Source organism: Capsicum annuum, chromosome 9 (genome assembly GCF_002878395.1).
Source record: "Capsicum annuum cultivar UCD-10X-F1 chromosome 9, UCD10Xv1.1, whole genome shotgun sequence".
NCBI classification, from domain to species: Eukaryota; Viridiplantae; Streptophyta; class Magnoliopsida; order Solanales; family Solanaceae; genus Capsicum; species Capsicum annuum.
In genome coordinates this window covers 214,391,144-214,398,767 of record NC_061119.1, presented here as the reverse complement: position 1 = coordinate 214,398,767, position 7,624 = coordinate 214,391,144, and the positions used below count along the sequence as shown (strand labels likewise).

General features: G+C 36.5%; 1 pseudogene; it reads right to left on the bottom strand.

The window, feature by feature from the left end:
* Positions 1 to 2,804, bottom strand: part of LOC107873748 — a 7,497-nt pseudogene extending 4,693 nt beyond the window's left edge.
* Between the last annotated feature and the right edge of the window lie 4,820 nt (positions 2,805 to 7,624).

Below are 7,624 nucleotides of genomic sequence, written 5' to 3'. Positions count from 1 at the left end.
AAGGGATATTCTTGTTAATTTCTCCTATATTTTAACCAAATTTTGTCGAAGGTTATTTTTGTGAAAGAATATGGGGCAAAGTTAAATAACTTTTGTGTACGACTTGACTTGTGGAAATGAGAAACACAGTGTGACCCCTGATAAATACTATATACTTACGTAAATCAGAGATACTAACATCCACGGGGTTGTTTCCAAGCTCTTCTTGTTCTTGTTGAATTCTTGCAGCAGATTCCCCAAGTTCGGGAAGACACCTTGATAACTCAATCAGTTGTAGTGTGTGGATTTCTACAAACTCAATGGGTATCCCTTTTAAACTACTTGAGAAAACAATCTTCAATTAACAAAATCTTCAATCGAGTAAATCCCCTGACATTTGGATGCCATTCTTCACCACAACAAGCAGCATTCATCAGCTTCAGCACCTCAAGCTTAGGCAACTCAGCTATGATGTCCAAGTATGACCAACTTATATAATTGTCTCCCAACTTCAGCTTCTTGAGCATTGCTGGAAAAGCTTTTGCACTTGCTGGAAAACGAAATATAAAACTCAATGTTTCAAGTTGCTGCAGATGGACAAGATTGTTGAGAAGCCCAGAGTCCCGAATACTCATAGAGTCAGTCTCATATCCACGGATTCCTAATTCTTTGACATTCTGAATCCCCAAAATAACTTCGTTCGTGCAACAATCCAAAGACAAGTAAGAAATAGTTTGTATGTTTGAAAAACCCATGTGACTCCCTTTGTCAGCAGATACGCTTGGGGGATTTGGCAGATAAAATTCGGGAAGTTTGAGATTCCTTAATTGCATTAGTCCCCAAATTTCCTCAGGAAAAGTTATTTTAACTGATTGCATAGGCCCTCGAACAATGAATGTCTACAGATTCCATAACCTACAAATTTCTGGAGGTATGTCTAAATTCTCAAGGCAGAACAATGATAGGTACCTCAACCAGATGAGGCTTAGTATCTGTCTGTAGAGGGAAATTATCAATCTCTTCGTGTCTCGACTCCAAAACTTTGAGTAATTTGAAATGAATAAGCTCTGGTTTGAGAACATAAATTGGAACCTTAAGACCAAAAGAGAAAATAGAATGGGTTCGTTTCAAAAGATCATTGTTGTTGAGACCAAAAGAGAAATGTCTCTACTGACGATGTACAGGGGTAAGAAAAACCCTATAAAAACCAAAGGGACAATAATCACCAGTCGCGTTTAAAAGGCTGCATTTTTTGCATAGTGAGATATCGACATTCTGAATATGAGTAAACAAGCACAATGTCGTTCATGATAAAAATGTTCTCCCTTTGAATTTCTCTCAAGCACAGGTCATATATTAGATCATGAACCTTACATGATCTAATTTTTGTTCCATCTAAACTTTTCTTGCAGACGAGGACTAAACATCTATGGACAAGCTCTTGCAAACACTTCTCAGCCTCTCCTTCCAAATCATTTTCCAACTTCAGGAACCCCTCAGCCATCCATGATCTCATCAATTTCTTCACTGGAATATCACTGTCTTCTGGAAAAATCCCGAAATGCAGAAGACATGCTTTTAGATCGCTAGTCAAGTGATTGTAACTCAACCCAAGCACACGTGAACATCGTTCATCAGGATCATTTGTGACAAATGACTTGACATCTTTGGCAACACTTCTCCAATCTTCTATTGCCCTTTTAGATTTGAGAAGTCCAGCAACCACGACAATAGTTAGTGGTAACCTATGACATTCGGCTGTGATTTGCTTTCCAACAGTATCGAACTCATATGGTAATGCTGCACTTTTGAAAAGACTCCAACTCTCATATTGATCCAAGAAGCTCATCTGCAAATAAAGATTCTCTATACCAGCATAACAAGCTACTTCATCGTTACGGGTAGTCAACAATATTCGACTCCCTGCATTGTCTTCAGTTGGAAAGCATCGTCTCACGCCATCCCACACTTCACAACTCCAGATATCATCCAAGTCAATAAAGTACCTCTTTCTCTTAAAACTTTTCTGCAGCATGTCTGCTAGCTCTGCTTCACCTTTCGTCTTAACTGTGTCATCCATAGTCGATTGCAGAAGGCTCAGCAAAATTTCCTTTATGTTGTGCTGCTGAGATACCGTAGCCCAGGAACGAACATCAAAACGGCGTAGAATTGATTCATGATTGTAAACTTCTTTCGCTATGGTTGTTTTACCTATGCCTCCCATCCCAACAATCGGGATAACTTTGGGTTCACCAGAGTAGCTTCCTTTCAGATCTTCTAACAAGCGTTCCTTTTGATCATCACGTCCAACCATATTATTGTTAACATTCACAATATCATTTGTTGAACTTGAAAAATCATGAACCAATGATTCCTTTGATACTTGTTTGCCTTTATCTTGAATGTTTGTTGACTCTTTCCAGACATGATCAATGTCCTTTGCTAATTGTTGAAGGCTTTTACGAAACATTCGGTGTGTCCATATATTCGAGATTCCTTTGAAAAATCTTGAGACAATGATTCCTATGATTCTTTTCTCTTTTTCCAGTACAGTTTTTGTTAGTCTCAGTTGAATTGTGTATTGAACACCACTTGCAACTTCTTTTACATCTACTTCAAAATCCGTCATTTCTCCAAAAACATTGTTTTTCTCAAAGTTCTTGACAAATACTTCCAGGGAACTAACTTTTTCACGAAGAGCACAAAGTTCTTCTCTATTATCACATATTAGAGATTGCATCGGCGAATTGGATGTCAAGACCGATTCTATTGTTCTCATAAGAGAAGCCACACTTGCATGAGCCATATCTACTGTATTCTCATTTCTTTCCTTTGTGCTTATGACCTGAAAGCTGAAGGTTGCAAGAGGTCAACGGTATTACAAATAACGAGATACGCAGATTTTCTGAAAAGGCACGCATAAGATCAGGTAATTTATTTGCCTTAATCATAGAAAGCACAGGGGAACAATAACTCCCAGTACGCAAATGTGTAAAGAACAAAAGATAGAGTGTACCAACCCGCATTTCGGGCTAGAATGTAAACTGTCATTCCTACGCGTAATAGTTCCAAAAGACAATAAATCCTATGAAAATTTAGTGTGTTAATCAATTATGTAGTGTGGTAATCTATTTGGTGATGAATTCAGGTCATAGAGGTCCCTTAACTCAAAGGCGTTGAATGTCTTCCTATCGATTGAGATTTAGTGAGCGTTTAAACTTGGGTCAACTTCCATCGACCATATTTTTTTGTATATATCAAATTAGGGGTATAACTATATATCAAATGAAAGGTATTCGAGTCCTCTTTCCAACTCCACTAGTTTCATCTTAATCCAATATCGAAGTAGAAAGTTATGCACATTTTACTTCGAAGTGTCTGTCTGCCAAAATGTGACGACGAGGCTGACGACCTATCAACTAGGTGACGACCCATCAGCCCTAGTCGTCAGCCTAGGGAAGAAATTGGTAAAATCCATCCCAAAATTGAAGACCCACGTGACGGCCTATCACCTGAGTGACGGCCCGTCAACCTTGGTCGTCAACTGATGAAGTTCTGTGACTTTTTTCGGGTTCCTTGGGGATATTGTGGTCTTTTCCTCACTTGGAAAACCTTTCCCATGAATTTAATTACACTCTAAATGTTATTAATCAATCATTATCAGTTAAACAATATCAAAATTCTTTATTCACACTCAAATACAAGCTCAAACTAGGGTTTCCTCCAAGAACAAGAAATCAAGAAAAATCAATCCTTAAGTCACGGATTTCCAAGGAACAAATCAAGATTCGAGTTCCACTCTTTAAACTAAGTAATCTAAGGTACGTGGGATTTTCCTAAACTACATGGTCTTATTGAAAACCTTTTGAATAAGGTTTAAAGTTGTGAAATCATGTATTTACAAAGGGTTTTGAATTTATATTAACAATTATGCATTGTGAACCCTTCCGATGATAATGTTTTCGTCTTGAGGTCTTACCCCTTAAACTAGATTTTGTTTATATATATATATATATATATATATATATATATATATATATATATATATATATATATATATATTTATATATATATTTATATATATGTATGCATGTCATTTGATGTTTGGGGTTTGAATTGAGAGCAAGAACCTTGTTTTTATATGTTAAGAATTATTCAATATCATACTGATAAGCATGTTACAAATGTCTTTACAGTTGTTTAAGACTTGATATTAATTATGAATGGAAGAGAGGGTGTCTCTTTTTTATATAAAGGAGAAGTGATGAATTTAAAGAGTTACTCGTTTGTCACAAAATACTTGACCACTACATGTTTTATGAAATGTTGAAAAGAGAGAATCTCTGCATAGTTTGAAATATGTTTTGACAACAAGAATTCTCTTGCATTGTTTGATTGATTTGGTGGTCTGAACATTGTTTTCTTGAAACGAGTTGTAATTTGACAATATATGGCTGAGAATTATGACTTGCAAGTCTTCATATAATGATACCAAAACAGATAATGCCATAACAGACTCAAAACGAATAGAAGTTAGATTTCATTCAGATTTTCAGAATTTGAGTTCTTAAATATGCATGTTCAAAAAAGGTTAAAATGGGCTTAAGAGATGTTAGGTGGTTATCCAAAGAAGGCACGAGTTCAGATAACTCATTTCCCAAAATCGTGTTTTGCCTATACGGGTTATTTGGTTCCCAAGAGGGATTATACGTTGGCCTAGTGCGCTGTGACATATCAAACTCAGAAACTCCAACTCTTGTGCAAACTTGGGTTAGGGACATACCCGCCGAGTCAATGGCGGATTCCATATAGCCCGTGGAATATCATACTTGTAGGGTATACCACCTAGCTCAGAACTAAGACAAAGATGTTGAGTTGATTTACAGAACGGTTTTTAAAGGCCTATTTACTATGCCCATGTATTTTCAAATGGTTTTATGATGATGTATTTTTTTTTATGAAATTCTCTCACTTACTTTATGTATCAGTATTTTATTTTTGGATAGTCCTGCATACCATTACATATGTATTGACCCCCTTTATCTCAGGATCTGAGGCACACCGGGTCCCATCCAGCAATAGGCTTGTGTGTGTCAGCAGTTGCAGTTGGTAATCCTTCTCTATTCTGGAAGGCCTGATTTTTAGATTTTGTTGTTTTCTTCTGTTATGATCTACTAGGGTCCTAGTCCCAGTTTTAGATAAGATACTGTCCCCTATGTATTAGAGATTTCGCAGACTGTTGATAGATGTTTTTAGAAGTTATGGAATTTCATTTTGAATTGTTCCTTTGAATTATATTATTTGACCATGATTCCGTATAGATATGTATTTCTGCATAGTCTTTTATAGAATGTGAACATGTGTATGATGTCCAGAAAGTGAAGGCCGCTCCGGCCTTCATGGCTCGGGAGGCTCGTCATGGCTAGGGTCTCAGCTCGGGTCGTGACATAGAGTACCTAACCAAGATAAAATTTGAGTGGCTGAGAAATGATATCTGCAGAGTTTATCATCCCAAATAGTCCCTTAACTTTAAATAGTTGGTTCACTTAGGTCCCTACACTGTAATGTTGAACATAAATGGTCCTTTATCTCTGGGGATCTGGGGAGGGTAAAGCGTACACAAACCTTACAGCTATCTTAGAGGTAGAAAGGATGTTTCTGATAGACCCTTGGCAAAAGATAAATAGTTCAAATCAATTGGAAAATAGATACCCCTTATTTAAAAAATAGAGAAATTACATCTCCTTGGAAGCAAGAGGATAATACTAAAACATATTATTGTAACGGTAAAATTTAAAGTTTAAATAGTAAGAACTATGATGAAATCTTGAACTTCAATTCTTGTAGCTATATTCTGAAATGAAATTTCAGTAACTGCTTTTAAAACTAAAATAAGAGAATCACTGGCTCAAAGTTGAGTTGAGAACTTTCCTACCGATTGAGTTCTAGTCGACGTTCTTACTTGGGTCAACTTCCAACGATTATTAATCCTAATATATAAGGAGTTAGGAGTCTTACTACCTACCAAAGTAAAGGTTTTTGAGTCTTCTTTCCAAGCAAAAAGTTATGGACATTTTAGTGAGGCATCTCAACTACACATTGGGTAGCGCAGGGCGGAGCTCAAGTTAGGAGATCACTGGTTTGCCTCCACGTTGGGATGCGCGGCACGGAGCATACCTCTCCACTGTAAAAGTTCATTTTTCTCTTATTAAATTAGGGGTAAACTTGTCTTTTCACTCCATGTAACTATCCCAAGCCGTTTTATAACCCTAAAGTCGTCCTAAACTAGCAGAAATCTTTAAAATCCCTCATACAAGGCATTTATTTCAAGTTATTCGTATTTTCTCAATGATGGATTGAGACTAAGGTTGAATGTTCATGAAATCATGTTATTGAATCCTCTCTTTTACAAATTGTTTTCTAAATTTATGTGTTCACTCAACTAATAGTTATTAGATTAGAAATATGATTAATTAAGGAAAACTAACCTTTCAATGGTAGAAATTTGGGAGAAGCAACTGATCACTGCAATAATATATACTATGAGAAAAGAACATAAATATGAGTATATGAAAACAAGATAGAAATAGTAACAAGTAATCAAGATTAAAATCAATAGAAATATGTCATACCTTATCTCTGAGTGACTAAAATGGTGTTAAATTTTATAGATAACAAAGTGTTGGCTTCTGATAAATTGGGATGATAACTTCAATTATTGTTGAATGAGGGGAAAGTGAATTTATCTATTTAAATGGAACAACACTTCACTTATATTTTAAAAAGGAGTAACGCATCTAAGTGCCCTGAACTATCATCAAATTTGCTACACGACACTCTAATTTTATGGGGCTCCTATTACTCAACTAAATTTTAACATATTTTTATCAACCTTTTTACCTAACATGACATCTAAAACATGGGCCCCATTTTTATGTAATAAATGTGCTATGTCAGTGTAACGCCCCGCATTTCGGGCTACAATAAAGACCATGATTTCGATGCGTTGATAATCCCAAAGCCATAAAATCCTATGTCAATATGGCATGTTAATTTGTGTAGAATGTGAATCCATTCAAGATTAAATTTAGACCATAGAGGTCCTTCAACTCATAGACGAGTTGAAACGATTTTGATAGACTAAGTTTTAGCGAACGTTGTAAAGTGTGTCAGCTTCCATCAACCATAACTCTCTGTATATGTCGAATTAGGAATCGTACTATGTTTCAAATGATAGGTATTCGAGTTAGCTTTCCAACGATACAATTTTGGCTAAAATCCAACACCCGAGCAAGAAGTTATGGCCTTTCAAAGTGATATGCGTCGCCTAACCAATCGCCCATGGCCACTGGAAAGCATAGGCAATAGCCTAGGAGGCACCTATGTAAATATAGGCGATAGCCTAGGCGGTGCCTATGTAAACATAGGCGATAGCCTAGGCGGCGCCTATGTAAACATAGGCAATGGGATGGGTGGTGCCTATGTAAAGAATTCTAGTGACTTAAACACTCCGTTTTGGAGACAAAGTGGTCCTTTTCCACCCTTACTTAGCCCTAAAACATGAAATACAGTTCCAAGGACCCCAAAATACACCTTCATTCATCAAAAGTGCTCAAATATTCTCCTTAGGGTTTCAAAATAAAAA